This window comes from Papio anubis, chromosome X, assembly GCF_008728515.1.
Source record: "Papio anubis isolate 15944 chromosome X, Panubis1.0, whole genome shotgun sequence".
Classification (NCBI taxonomy): domain Eukaryota; kingdom Metazoa; phylum Chordata; class Mammalia; order Primates; family Cercopithecidae; genus Papio; species Papio anubis.
The window spans coordinates 98491818-98506257 of record NC_044996.1 but is presented as its reverse complement, the minus strand read 5'-3'; the positions used below and the strand labels follow the sequence as shown (position 1 = coordinate 98506257).

Sequence of the window (14440 nt, the reverse complement as noted above, 5' to 3'; positions counted from 1 at the left end):
ACATTTGTACAAGCAGCTTAGACATAGTTAGCCATTCTTATCAGTTCCGGGAACAATGAGAGCTCTCCTGAAATCGAAGTTCACAGATGCCTGCCAAGGGCCTGTTATGTTAACTCTTTTCTGCACAACTTCCTCAACTCATTTTATGAGGCCAGTATTATCCTAATACCAAAACCAGACAAAGACTGTAGCAAAATCTCCTCCAAACTACAGACTTTTCCCTCTTATGGGCTTTAACACAAAAATCTGCAACAAAACATTAGCAATATAGAATCCAGCAAGGTGTAAAAATAATTATATTATGGCCAAATGGGGTTTATTCCAGCTATGTAAGGTTGGTTCAAAAATCAATATTCTGTCAATGTAATCTACCATATCCACAGGCTAAAGAAGAAAAATCACATGATCATATGACTTGATGCAGAAAAGGCATTTGACAAAATTCGGCATTCACTCATAATAAAAACTCTCAGTAAACTCTGAATAGAGAGGTACTTTCTCATCTCAATAAAGAGCATCTACGAAAAACCTGCAAGTAACATCATATTTAATGGTGAAAGACAGAATGTTTCCCCTTAAGATAAGGAACAAGGGGAGTATGTCCACTCTCTCCACTCTCATTCAACATTGTACTGAATGTTCTAGCTAGAACAAGACAGCAAGAAAAGGAAATAAAAGGCACACAGATTGGAAAGGAAGAAATAAAATTGTCCCTACTCACAGATAATATGATTGTCTACATAGAAAATCCCAAAGAATCTGCTGAAAAATTCCTAGAACTAGTAAGTGAGTTTAGTAAGGTCAGAGGAAACAAGTTCAACACACGAAAATTAATTACATTTCTATATGTTAATAATGACCAATGAATGTGAAGACAAATTAAAAACACAATACCACTTACAATCGTGACAAAGAAAATGAAATACTTAGGTATATGTTTAACAAAGCATGCATAGGGTCTGTATGCTGGAAATTCAAAAATGCTAATGAAAGAAGTCAAGGAAGATCTAAATAAATGGAAAGACAGACATATCGTGTTCATGGATTGGAAGATTCAATATACAGTAGTAAAGATGTCAATTCTCCTTAAACTGATCTATAGGCTTAACACAATTCCTTTCAAAATCCCAGCAAGGTTTTCGTAGATACAGAATACACTCATTACAAAATTTATATGGAAAGGCAAATGACCTTGAATGGCTAAAACAATTCTGAAAAAGAACAATAAAGTGGGAGGAAGTGCTCTACCCAAGGTTAAGGCTTATTATATAGCTATAGTAATCAAGACTGGTATTCACAGAGGTATAGGCACATAGATCGATAGAACAGAATAGCAAACCCAGAAACAGCCCCACACAAATATGCCTAACCAATTTTTACAAAGGTGCAGAAGCAATTCAGTGGAGGAAAAATAGTCATTTTATTTGAGCCATCAGACAACTATAGGCAAAAATATGAACCTCAACCTTAGGTTTAGATCCTATATAAAAAGTAAATGAATCATGCACTTAAATGTAAAATATAAAACTATAACACTTATAGAAGGAAAGCTAAGAGAAAATCTTCAGGATCTGGAGCTAGATGAAGATGTCTTAGACATGACACAAAAACATGATACATAAATGCAAAAACTGGTAAATTGGACATCATCAAAATTTAAAATTTGGTCTGCAAAATCTCTTAAGAGGATGAAAAGACCAGCTACAAACTGGCAAAAATATTTGCAGATCACATATCTGACAGAGGATTTGTATCTAGAATATAGTATACAGAATTCTCAAAATTTAATAGTAAGAAACAATCCGATTAGAAAATGGGCAAAAGACTTGAATGGACATTTCACCAAAGAGGTTATACAGATGGCAAATAAGCACATGAAAAGATGCTCAACATCATTAGCCATTAAGGAAATGCAATTTAAAATAACAATGAGACATCACTACACACCTATTAGAATGGCTAAAAGAAAAAGATAGTGACAATACCAAATGCTGACAAAGATGTGGAGAAACTAGATCTCTCATACATTGCTGGTGGTAATATAAAATGGTAGAGTCTGGAAAAGTTTGGCATTTTCTTACAACACTAAATATACACATACCATCTGACCCAGCAATTGCACTCCTGAGCATCTGTCACAGAGAAATGAAAACTTATGTTTACACAAAAACTTCTACATTAATGCTCATAGCAGTTCTATTCTTAACAGGCAAACATTGGAAACAACTCAAATGACCTTCAATGCATGAATAAACAAACTGTCTAGTATAGACATCCATACTAGAGACTACTACTCAGTAATAAAAAGCAACAAATCATTGAGACATGCAATAAACTTGGGTGCATCTCAAGAAAATTATGCTGAGTGAAGAAAAGCTGATTTCAAAAGGTATGATTCCATTTATGTAATATTCTTGAAATGACAAATTTATAGAGATGGAGAACATGTTAGGGGTTGCCAGAAATTAGAGCAGGAGAAAGCGGTGACTGTGACTACAAAGTGTAGCAGGAGGAATCTTTGTGGTGGAGAAAAAGTTGATTGTGGTGATTACACAAATTTAAAGTGTTAAAATTGCACAGAACTATATACACAGACTCAGAAATCAGTGCATGAAAAATTGATGAAATCTGGAACAGGTCTGTAGATTGTATTAATGTTAATATCTATATTGTATTATAGTTATCTATAACCGTTGGGGGAAACTGGGCAAAGGGTACATGGGACCACTCTGTACATTTTTCTTTTTACAACTTCTGGTGAATCTATAATTATTTTTAAATAAGTATAATAAAGTGAGATAAGTCTGAAAGACTACGAATATTTTAGAACTCACACATTTCCATATTATGGAATATAACTAGATCTTTGACATGGAAAACAGACAAAATACAAAAGAGCCTACATTATTGTTCATCCTAGAAATGTAAATGAAAATAGACCAGGACGGTAGCTCATGCCTGTAATCCTAGCACTTTGGGAGGCCCAGGCAGGCAGATAGCTTGAGCTTAGGAGTTCAAGACCAGCCTGAGCAACATGGTGAAACTCTTTCTCTACCAAATAAATAAATAAATAAATAAATAAATAAATCGGGCCATGGTGGCATGTGCCTGTAGTCCCAGCTACTTGGGAGGCTGAGGTGGGAGAATCACTTGAGCCTGGGAGGTGGAGGTTGCAGGGAACCAAGAGATCTCGCCACTGCATTCTAGCCTGGGTGACAGGGAGCCAAGAGGTTGCAGTGAGTCAAGATCGAGGCACTGCATTCTGCATTCCAGCCTGGCGACAGAGCGAGACCCTGACTCAAAAAAAAAAAAAAAAAAAAAAAAAAAAAAGAAAAAGAAAAAGAAAGAAAGAAAAGGAAAAGAAAAAAGAAAGAGAATGAGTATGAGTTCATCATAGTTGCATATAGTACATTTCCAAACCCAGAGAGGTAAGCCAAAAAGGTGTGTTGCTTAAACATCTATATTAGGATTCAACCAAAGGATCAGAACCAGTAGGAAATTATATATATATACACACACACAGACACACACACCCACGGCGCCCAACCCGCCAGAAGAACGCGTGGTGGGAATATATGTATATACACTCCCTGTTCATTCATTTCTTCGAAGCTATTGTCTTAGACGATTGTGGTGGTGGCTAAGTAAATCCAAAACCTGTAGGGCACGCAGTCAGGAAGGGAAGATCAGGAGAAGGCTAGAACCAAAGGGCACCGGCCAAAGGTGTCATCCATAGGGGAAATTCTTTCTCTAACGTACTGAGCACCCTCAGCCCTGATTGAAAGGCTTTCCAACTGATTCCTTCAGGCCCACCTAGATTATCCAGGATTATCTCCCTAACTTTAAGTCAACTGATTAGGAGCTTTAATTACATCAGCAAAATACCTCCAGAGCAACACCTGGATTGACATTCTATCAAATAACTGTGGACTGTAGCCTAACCGGTGGACACATCGAAAAAGCCACACAACATCACAAACCACCTGTGCTGGCAACTGACTAAATGAATTCTGTTAATAGCCACTTTGGCTTTATTATTACAGGTAATTCAAGCACAAGCGACATAAATCAATAACGGCCGCCGAGTTCATGTATGAGAGTCCCACTTTGGAACTTCAGAGTTGGAAGGGGCCATGAAAAGCTTAGTCCGTATTTCAACACAGCCGAGGCATCCGCACCTCGTCCTCTCTAGCGCTCGGCGGGGCTGGGGCGTCTTGGGCAGTGGCGCACCCAGCTGGACGGGAGGGGAGCCCACCTGGGACGCGGCGCCGCGGGTGCGGGAGCGGCGAGTGGGCGGGGCGTCGAGGCGGCGGGTGGCGACGGCGCCCAGCCCGCCAGAAGAACGCGCGGCGGGCAGACGGCTGGGAGCCGCTCCGGTAGGGCGAGCGCGGCCGGCGGTGGGTGGGAGGAGAGGTTGGGGGAGGAAGGAAAGGGAAGAGGCGGAGCGTGGGAGCGCACAGTGTCAGGAATACAATAGTGCTCCGCGCCGCCTCAGCCGCTGCCGCCGCCCAACCGCCTGCCCAGCGCTGAGGCCTGACGGGCCGGGCGGACGAGGGCCGAGGGCGGGAGCTGAGGCGCGGGGGGCGGCCCCGGCGGGGGGCGGGGGCGAGGAGGGGATTAAGGGGCAGGTGCGAGGGAGGGAAGAGAAGAAAGCGAGCGGTTAGGGGGGCGGTTACCACTCCGACCGGACTCACCCGGCACATTGCCGGGCCGCGGCGTGGAGCCGGGCAGGAGCCGCGAGCCAGCTGCGCGAAGGTAGGCGCCGCGGAGGCCGGACCCGGCGCGGGCGAGGTTGGGGGCGTCGCGCCGGGTGGGCGGCGGGAGCGGCGGCCTCCGGGAGTGGAAGCGGGCGGTGCGGAGCGCACAGTCCCGGCCCGGCCTCGCCGCGCTCCGGGTTGCTCCGGTTCCACATCGTGGTCGCCTCCGGCGTCCCCGGCGCCTTGGGGCCGAGAGCGTGTGTGGGCTGAGGTAAAGTGCCTAGTGGCCCCTCTGCCAGCCCGGGCAGTGCTTGGTGGCCCGGGCGGGGGGCGGGGGCGGACGCGCGAGCTTGGCTGCAGCTCCCGGCTACACCGGGCAGGAATTGAGCGCCATAACTGTTGCGGCTCTTTCCTCCGGTGCCCCCTCCTGGCGCCCCCTCCTCCGTCCCTGCCCTTTGCCTGGCTTCGGGGCTGACGGGGCCAGACCCGTGGCGGGAGGACCTGCTCTGTCGACCGCCAGGGGTCGGATGCTCCAGGGAGCGAGGGCGCGCCCTGGCTGTTTAGATGTTGGGGGGCGGAAAGAACCGAGTGCCTGGAGAAGGAAGAACGGGTGGTGCTGGGTGCGGCGAGGCACCCCGGGGAGCTCGGGTGCCCACCCGGCGGGAGCGAGAGCGCGGGCGCCCGGCGGGTCGGCGAACTTTCCCTCCCGCTGGCGGCATTGTTCGAACTGCGGGTCCGTGGCCGCCGAGCGTCGGGCGGTCCCGGGGTGGGAAAATCGTGAGGGCTTTGCTAGTCTTTAGGAGAAATTTTCCCACCGCTGGGCACGGCAAAGTTAACTTTTCTCCAGCTTTCCAGTTCGTTTCATTCCCTCCGCCCCGAGGGCCGTAGTTTGTTTTTGTTTTGTTTTCTTTTTTGGTTTTTTGTTTGTTTAGTTTTTTTAAATAGCCTTCAATCTTTTTCTCCCGCTTTTCAGAGCAGAGCCAGTGCTTCGGTGGAGCGTAGCTTTAAATTGCACAGAGCAGCCTGCGTTTGTTATTTGTGAGGAGTGGGTGGCGGGATCTGGAGTGAGTGACCACAATGGTGGTATGTGGAGGCATGTTTCAAAGTTTTTATCGCTGTGCAGCCCTGGGACATATGTAGCTACTAGGGATTTGGCAAGAAACTTGTTTGGCCGCTTCTCCGACTTTGAGTTGCAAGGAAATCCATGGCCTCAGATGTGCGCGAGTTGTTTTGTGTGTGTGTGTGCCGTGAGGTGCGTTTATCTCTGAAGCTGAGGATGAGATTCCCCCCTCCCGCCCTCTGATTGTGTAAGAAGTCAGAAACCGTGTTGAAGGTGATTCCAGTGGTGGCCTGGAGGGAAAGGCGACCTCATTCCCTGTGTTCAGTCTGATAAAGTGAACTGCTGCTCTCTAAATTTGGGAAGTAATGAAAAATAATTTAGGTAAAAACTGGTTGCACAACGTCTTTGCTTAGTTTAAGCAACCCGCAATCCACTTTCCTAGACCAGTTCTCTTCTTAAATACTTTCCCTTTGGCCACTTCTTGTCAGCCTAGGTCTGGGAGGGGGAAAGAGTAGGGCTGAGAGAGGAGTCGGTCTGAACAAAGCATTGTGTTTTTATTTAGTTTAATACTTCCAAAACATCTGTAGACAATGGGAATGTGGGTCCCGGCCTTCGTACCCTTTGAGTAGTGTGGTTCTCATGCTTTTGTAACATCATGTGATTACTCTTCGGATAAGTGAAAATAGGTTTTTTTTTTCTTTTTTGTTTAACCTAGAAGTATTCTACCTCCATATCATTTTCTCTTTCATTTAAAGTGAGCTCTGAGCTTAAATACTTGAACTGTAAAAGGATAATACCCTCTCTTCAAGGATTACCTGAGATCTTTGAGAAGTGTTTCAGTGCCCAGCGTGTATTCAACTCTCAATCGATGTTAGCCACCATCATTGCCACCTTTTCTCCAGTTGTGCTCTTCTTTACGCTTTTGTTTGCTAGAGAATAGCTTTTAACCCAATATTGTTGCCTTGCATTTTCTGTCCAGTCAATTCTGGAGTACTCAGGGGTGCAAGGCTGGCTCTAGAATTCACACTTTCTCTCTCCCCGCTTCTCTGAGTCATGTTGCTTGCCCTCAGCAATGCGATGTGAATCTGGTCACAGGTAGAAAAAAGTAGAGAAAGGCTTCCCACTCCTCCCTGAAGTGTTGTGACCCACCTTCAGGCCCGTAGGGGAGATTCCCAGGAGCAGGACAGGTGATGGTGTAGGGCTGGCATCATAGCTAAGAAGTATGGATTGGTGAAAGTTAAAGAGGAAAGGGTGTTGAAGACTTGTAGGTTTTGTATGGTTCTCTCCTTTAATAATGCTTGTCTTTTCCCTCTCTTGTGTTCCACCAACCATAACTACCCATTTTTTTCCCCTAACCTACACAAAGCTGTATCTTCTTTCTGCCCACTACTTTGAGGTCTGTTTGGAACTAGGCAAGTATTTTGGAGGAGGTGGGGGAGGTAGGAGGCATCAGGTGTTGATGAAGACATGGCGTTAGAGGGCTCTTACAAGCCTTGATCAGAGTTGTAGAGAGCCAGTCCAAAAATGAAGTTGAACATTATCATGGGACATAATGCACCTATCTCCTTGTTGAGCTTACACAAAATAGGAGCTGAGAAGACAGAGGTAATATGCTGTCTTACATTAAGAAAATCTCTCATTGAGGTATAATTTACTATGATCTTGACTTGCCCCACAATATAGGTGAGAAGTGAGTGTTAGGTGACACCTGTCTGGCACTCTCCTAACGTGGGGACACTTTAATGGCTCACAAGTTTCTGTTGTTCCAGTTACATTGGCTGGGAAAGCTGAAGCATTCTGGTTTGCATGGTGGGGAGGATCTAGGATGAATGGATAGAAGTGATAAAAGGATAAATGGTTACTAGCAAGTAAATGATCATTACAGACCAAATAACTACCACTTTGAGTTTTGTTTTCTGGAATCTTTGTGACTCCCCCATGGTTATTTTTGCCTTGTTCCTGTAGGTTTTTTCATAGACAATAGCAGCAAAGTTCTTACCATTAGAACTGCCTCTGTGCTTTTCTTGGGAGAAAGTAAGAGAAAAAGGGTCTTGGGAAAAACTTGCCTGATTTCATAGCTAGGCTTGTGAAAAGGAAGGTGATAACTCAGAAGGCAACCAACTGAATAAAGGACCTAGTGTGGGAAAATAGTACTGGGGCTTTGACCAATAGGAGACACCTATGAGTTCATCAGTACTTTTCAAGCAGCAAATAATTTAATCTTTGCCACAACCCAGGAACCATGGCTGTGCCCTGCTACCCAAGGAGCTCCTTTTCACTTGGTATTGGCTGCTGGGCAAGGAAACCCGAGCCTAGAATGTGTTTTTTTGTTTGTTTGTTTTTTTGTCTGTTTGTTTTTTTGAGACACATGACAAGAAAATATGACACCAGCATGGCCAATACACTAGACTTTGTGTGTTGAAATCTTCTGGGACACATTCTTCTTTAGATTTTAAAAACTTATTTTGATAATTACAAAATGTTACAAGAATAGTTCAAAGAACTCACTATATTCTCAATTATTAACAGTTTGCTCTCATTTGCTTTATCACTTGCTCTTTTTGTTTCTCTTTCCAAACCATTTGTTAGTAATCACTGAGATTTATTATTTGTTCTTTCTTTCAAGCCATTTGTTAGTCATCACTGAGAGATTGGTACTTATCAAGGGCATCCTGTCCTGAACAGTGGCTTAGTTGCAGCCACTGGGTATAGCAGAACAGTGTTGGTGAGGCAGGGTCCCAGAGGTAGAGCAAAGTCTACCTACAGCTATGAAGCACACAGTTTGTAAACTCTGTAGAATCTCTAGGGCTAGATATAGAAATCATTATCAATTGTAAAAGTGGTTAAGATAAACCCCACTTTTCTCACCATTCTTGTCAAGTTTGTTCTTAACTATGCCAAACTTTAATATTGTTAATGAAAATTCACTCCACTCCCCAACTTTGTAACAATAATATATTCTCCAAGATTTTCGTTTAATTCATTCAGCAAACATGTATTGAATACCTTCTGTTTGCTAGGGGTATAAGAGGTGAAAGATAATCATCCCCTTTACAGCTCAACTTCGAGTGGAAAGGAATTAAGTCATCTTCTCATAGTCAGGGGGAAGAGTGCTCTGCTGAAGGGGTTCACAGGGAGTGATGGGAGCACCATCCTGGTTAAGGATCTGAGGAGTAGATCTCTGGGAGTCATTTGGGATGGATGTAACTATGAAGATCTATCTTCTCCGAGGCCTGCTCTTAGATGACAAGGTTCGTGAGTTAGGGAAGTCTTTGGTGTCGTATACCCAGCACAGGCTGTGAGGTCAGGCCAACTTGGATTCAAATCTTAGCTCTACCGCTTGCTCTTGGCCAGTTACTTAACTTCTCTGTGCCTCAATTTCTTTGTCAAACCATATCTCTGAGGGTGGTAGTGAGAATTAATCAATGCTTTGTAAACATTCATTTCATCTTACTCTACAAAAATGCAATATATGGGGAAATTGCCTGAAAAGTAATAGGTATTAAGGTGAGATCCAAGCTGGGGAGGGGGGTGTGTTTCTATTTTTTTCAACAAATAAATATCTAATTGCACTAAGAGCTATGATGGACATTATCATATAGGATAATAACAATAACAGCAGCAATTATTTCTTAAACATTTCCTGTGTGCCGAGTACTGTGCTAAGCGCTTAACTAACAGAGGATCTCTCTCTGAGGTGTGAGACTCAGAAAGGTGAAGCAAAGGTAACTTGCCCAAGGTCACGCAGCAAGTATAAGGTAGAATGTCCCTGTGAGGGAGACCAGCATGGTGCCCTGAGCCTTGAGAATGAGCAGGAATAAGCAAGGTAAAAGTTAGAGAGAAGGGATTGCCAGGCAGGGGTAGCAGCAGGTGTTGTGAGGGCACTGAGGTGGGAGAGAGATATGGAAATGATCCACAGAGGTTTGGCTAGGAACTGGGGTAAGAGAGATGAGGTGGGCAGGGAAAGATTGACAGGGCCTTACAGGACCTCATTAAGGAGCTTGTGTTTTATTCCAAGTACAATGGGAGGTGTTTCTCTCTCTCTCTCTCTCTCTCTCTCTAGAGGTCTCTCTATCTCTCTCTCTAATTGGAGGTCTCTCTCTCTCTCTCTCATCCAGAGAAGCATATAGTGAGGCCTAAACAAAAATGGTTTAAGAAAGTCATTTCCCCTTCAGTGTCCCACCTTGCAATCCAATAGAGGCAATGTCCCCAGACCAAATGTGTAGGTCTTAAACAGTTTTTATTGACTGCCATTAACATGGCTAAAAAGAGTTTCTATGATGCTGGAAGAAGTTGGTCCTTCAGAATGCTTCTAGAAGGAGGTTTAATTAGGCTCATATAGCTGATGCTTTTTAGGCTGCATTAAGGGAGCTCTTTCAGCTCTCACTGATCCCTGTCACATGGGGAAAAAGTAGAATTGAGAGAAAACGTAATTCCTGGAAACCTGAGTTGTTGTTCAGTGTTAGAAATGGAACTGTCGAGTATAAGACTTTGGTTTAAATATATCATGATAAAGATACTTCAGTGACTAAATGGAAATTTTTTTTATGTTTTTTGTTTTTTGCATGTGTGTGCCATCTGTGATGGCAGACAGCACATTTGTTAGAATCTGGGAAGACTTAAGTATTTTTTCAATACTTATATATTTATTTATTCTCATCCAGGTACTGGAAGTTTTTCTGTTTGAAACTATTTCTTATCTACAGAGTAAACTTCACAGGAGGAAAACCAGTGTTCTGTTTCCCTTCCCATAAGTACTAGGCCACAAACGTATTTACTTTTAAGTAGCCTGTGTCAATTAGCTTTTTGGGGGAGGGTGGTTAGCTGGTGCCTAGATGATCTGGGATAGCCTTACTCACACATCTGTTGGTTGGCAGGCTGGTTGGTCTAGGAGGCCCTAAGCTGGGATGGTTCATCTCCACTCTATGTGGTCTGCCCTCCTGCTGGCTAGTCTGGACTTACTAACATGGTAGTCTTGAAGTCACAGAGTAGCAACTGAGAGCAAGCACCAGTACACAAGCACTTTTCAAATGTTTGCTGTGTCACATTTGCTATTGTCCCATAAGCTAAAGCATGGAAGTGCTTCTGTGGCCAAGCCCAGAGTCATTGTGGGAGGTGACCATTCAAAGGTGTGGATACAGGGAGATGTGAAAAAATTGGGGGCCATTACTGCAATAATTCATAATAATTAGCAGTGAATGTAAGCTCTTAACCTTTGATAAATCTTATTAAACACCCATTTCTGAATGTAGTGTATTCTAGAGACTAAATAATGTGATTGTGCCATTGGTAACACCTCTTCCACCGAGTGTGGAATGGAGTGATGGTTTTTCTAGGAAGAAGCCGACGGGAGACAGTGTGGTTTTGGACATAGATATTCTTGTGAGTGGCTTAACTGCTTTCTGATCTTGCATGGCTATTATTCAAAGGAGTCCCTAGATTTTCTCAACCTTCCATTCAAGCATTATCACGAAAACCCTAGTGTATTAGACTCTGCTAGGTTTTGTGGTCAAGCAAAAAGACTGTTACTTGGGAACCACGACCACTTAAGAGATGAAAGAAACATTTGCAGTCTTTCCTTGGAACCTTTATGTGATTTATAATTTGTACCTAAGAGAGGAAATCCTTATTTGAGCATTGGTAATAAGGACAAGGGATTCTCTGTAGATGTGTTTTAATTGGGCAAGATTTAAAAATCTTCCTGTGGTTGCAGTGAAAAATCCAGCATTGCACTGTGAAGTGAGTGGCCAGGAATTACCAATTTGGGGCATCAGCCTTTGACCTTTGCTTGTGAAGATCTCAGAAGTAACACTTTCCACGTAACTGAAATAGGCTTTACAACAGCTTGTAGCCTGAAATATATTACATGAAAATGCAACTGGACCCTAGGAAGTATGCGTGGGAAACTATACAAGGCTCATTTTGCGTGTCTTAAGAGATGTACATTCCTCCAGAAAATTGCCTGGTGGTAGAATCTTAGCTTTTCTTCTTTCCTTCTAGGATAAAAATTAAAAATTAAAAATCTCTGACATTTTAAAAGTCAGTGACTTGAAAGAGCAGTCAGAATTTATAAACACACACATCATTAGATCCCGCAAACACTTCCAGGAATTTATTCAACAAATATTTGCATATTAATTGGAGTATTGCTTGTAGTAGCAAAAGATCGATAATATCCTAAGGGTCAATCAAGAATATTGAAGACACTGATAGTTTTGGAGCATGCATGACCAAGCAGGTAGAGGGTGAGAGGGAGACGTTTCAGTACATAAACTTTTATGTATGTGTTTTGAATTTTAAGCAATGTGAATATATTTTCTTATTTTAAAAGTTAAATACATTTTTTTAAAGAGATGATATATAGTGATGTGAACTTCCATAGACTTCTGTCCAAGTTGACCTGATCAGAGCTATTCCTGTTCAAAAAAAATCTAGCCACTTTTTCCCCCTAGAAATGCCTCACAATAGTGTACTTCTGAATTTTAAACTATAATTCTGCTTTTTCCAGAATGTCACATGAGTGGAATCATACAATATGATTCTTTTTTAATTCTTGCTTTTAGTGGATTCATCCATATTATATGAATGAATAACCTGTTCCTTTTCATTACTGAATGCTATTCCATTGTATGGATATACCACAGTTTGTTCATTCCCCTGTTGAAGGACAACTTGGTTGTTACCAGTTTCTTGGTAGTTATGAATAGAGCTGTGGTAAACATTAGTGTACAGATAGATCTCTGTGTGGACGTAAGTTTGCGGCTTATTGGGGTAAATACGTAGGAATGGGATTAGTGGATTTTTCTTTGACAGAAGTTACCAAACTATGTTCCAAAGTGGTTCTACCGTTTTATATTCTCTCCTGCCATGAATGTGAAGTATGTATTGAGGTTCATATTCCACATATGGATGTCTAGTTGTCCCAGCACCACTTGTTGAAAAGACTATCCTTTCTCCATTGAATTGCCTTTGCATATGTATCAAAAATCAGTTGGCTATGCTTCTGTGGATCTATTTCTGGGCTCTCTGTTGCATTGATCAATGTAGCTATCATTTCTCCATTAACACACAGTCTTGATTATTATAGCTTTATAATAAGCCTAGAAATCAGATAATATGAGTACTCTGGCTTTTTACAATTTTTCTCTCAGGGTATGCTTAAGTTAATTTTAAAAAAAAATTTTATAGAAACAGGGTCTCACTGTATTGGCCAGGCTGGTCTCAAACTCCTGGTCTTAAGCAGTCCTCCCACCTTGGCCTCCCAAAGTGCTGAGATTACAGGCATGAGCCACTACCTCTGGCCTTTTTTACTTTTTAAGAGACAGGGTCTTGCTCTATTACCTAGGCTAGAGTGCAGTGGCCCCATCATAGCTCACTGCAGCCTTGAACTCCTGGGCTCAAGTGATCCTCCTGTCTCAGCCTCTTGAGTAGATGGGGCTATGGGCACATGCCACTATGCCCGGCTATTTTAAAATATTTTTTGTGCAGAGATAAGGTCTTGCTATGTTTCCCGGGCTGGTCTTGAACTCCTGCCTCAAGTGATCCTCCTGCTTTGGCCTCCCAAAATGGTGTAATTATAGGTGCGAGCCGCCACACCTGGCCTGGCTTTTTTCTTTTTCAGAATTGTGGTGGTGAGAGAGGACATCCTTAACTTGTTCCAATCTTGGAAAGCATTCCATTTCTCACCATCAAGTATGATGTTGTAGGATTTTTTTTTTTTAAATATAGTGTTGTGCAGAAAAGAGTTAACATAGCAGGCCTGAGGCTGCTATCTTTAGAAGGCCAATGTGCACGATTGGCCCTTAGCTGGTGTTTGGGAAATTGGCTTTTCAAATGTTTAATAAGACTGTATTCTACCTTCATTTATTCCTTTTCCAGTGCTCTTAATTTCTTTATGGTAATCCAGGTTTCCTACCTTGATCACAGTCTTTCTGCTTAAAGAATTCCCTTTAACCTATCTTTTGAGGGCAGATCTGCTGGCAGTAAATTCTCTGTTTTTGGTTGTTTGAGAAAGTTTTCATTTTTCTTCACTTTTGAAAGGACACTTTCGTGGGTTGACAGGTTTTTTTCCTCTTTCAACATAGTACTCCACCATTGCCTGGCTTACATAGTTTCTGAGAAGAAGGCTGCTGTAATTCTTTTTTTTTTTTTTTTTTTTTTTTTTAATACCTTAAGTTCTGGGATACATGCACAGAACGTGCAAGTCTGCCACGTAGGTATACACGTGCCATGGTGGCCCGCTGCACCCATCAACCCATTACCCACTTCAGGCACCTCTCCCAATTCTATCCCTCCCCCAGTCCCACACCCCCCCGACAGATCCCAGTGTGTGATGCTCCCCTCCCTGCGTCCATATGTTCCCATTGTTCAACTCTCCCACCCAAGAGTGAGAACATGTGGTGTTTGGCTCTCTGTTCCCACGTTAGTTTGAGGCTGCTGTAATTCTTATCCTTGTTCCTCCATAGTTAATGTGTCATTTTTCCTCTGACTACTTTGAAGGTTTTCTTTTTGTCTTTGGTTTTCAGCAGCTTGAATATGATATGCCTAACTGTGGCTTTTAAAATTTTTTCATTTTTATCCTGCTTTGTGTTCTCTGAACTTTATTATATCTATGGTTTGTTGTCTGTCACTAATTTTGGAAAGTTCTCAGCCATTATTTCTTCAAATAATTCTTCTATCCTGT

General features: G+C 42.7%; 1 protein-coding gene across 4 annotated transcripts in view; it reads left to right on the top strand.

Moving 5' to 3' along the window:
• The first annotated feature begins 4316 nt into the window (after positions 1-4316).
• JADE3 (jade family PHD finger 3) overlaps positions 4317-14440 on the top strand; it is a 149060-nt gene continuing 138936 nt past the window's right edge. Inside the window, exon 1 of one of the 4 annotated variants that reach the window (XM_009197476.3) lies at positions 4317-4376. The gene's annotated coding sequence lies outside the window, so the exon portion shown is untranslated. Of the gene's footprint in view, positions 4377-4461; positions 4756-14440 lie in introns of those variants that run through there. The other 3 variants (XM_017953802.2, XM_003917624.5, XM_017953801.3) reach the window with 3 other exon arrangements.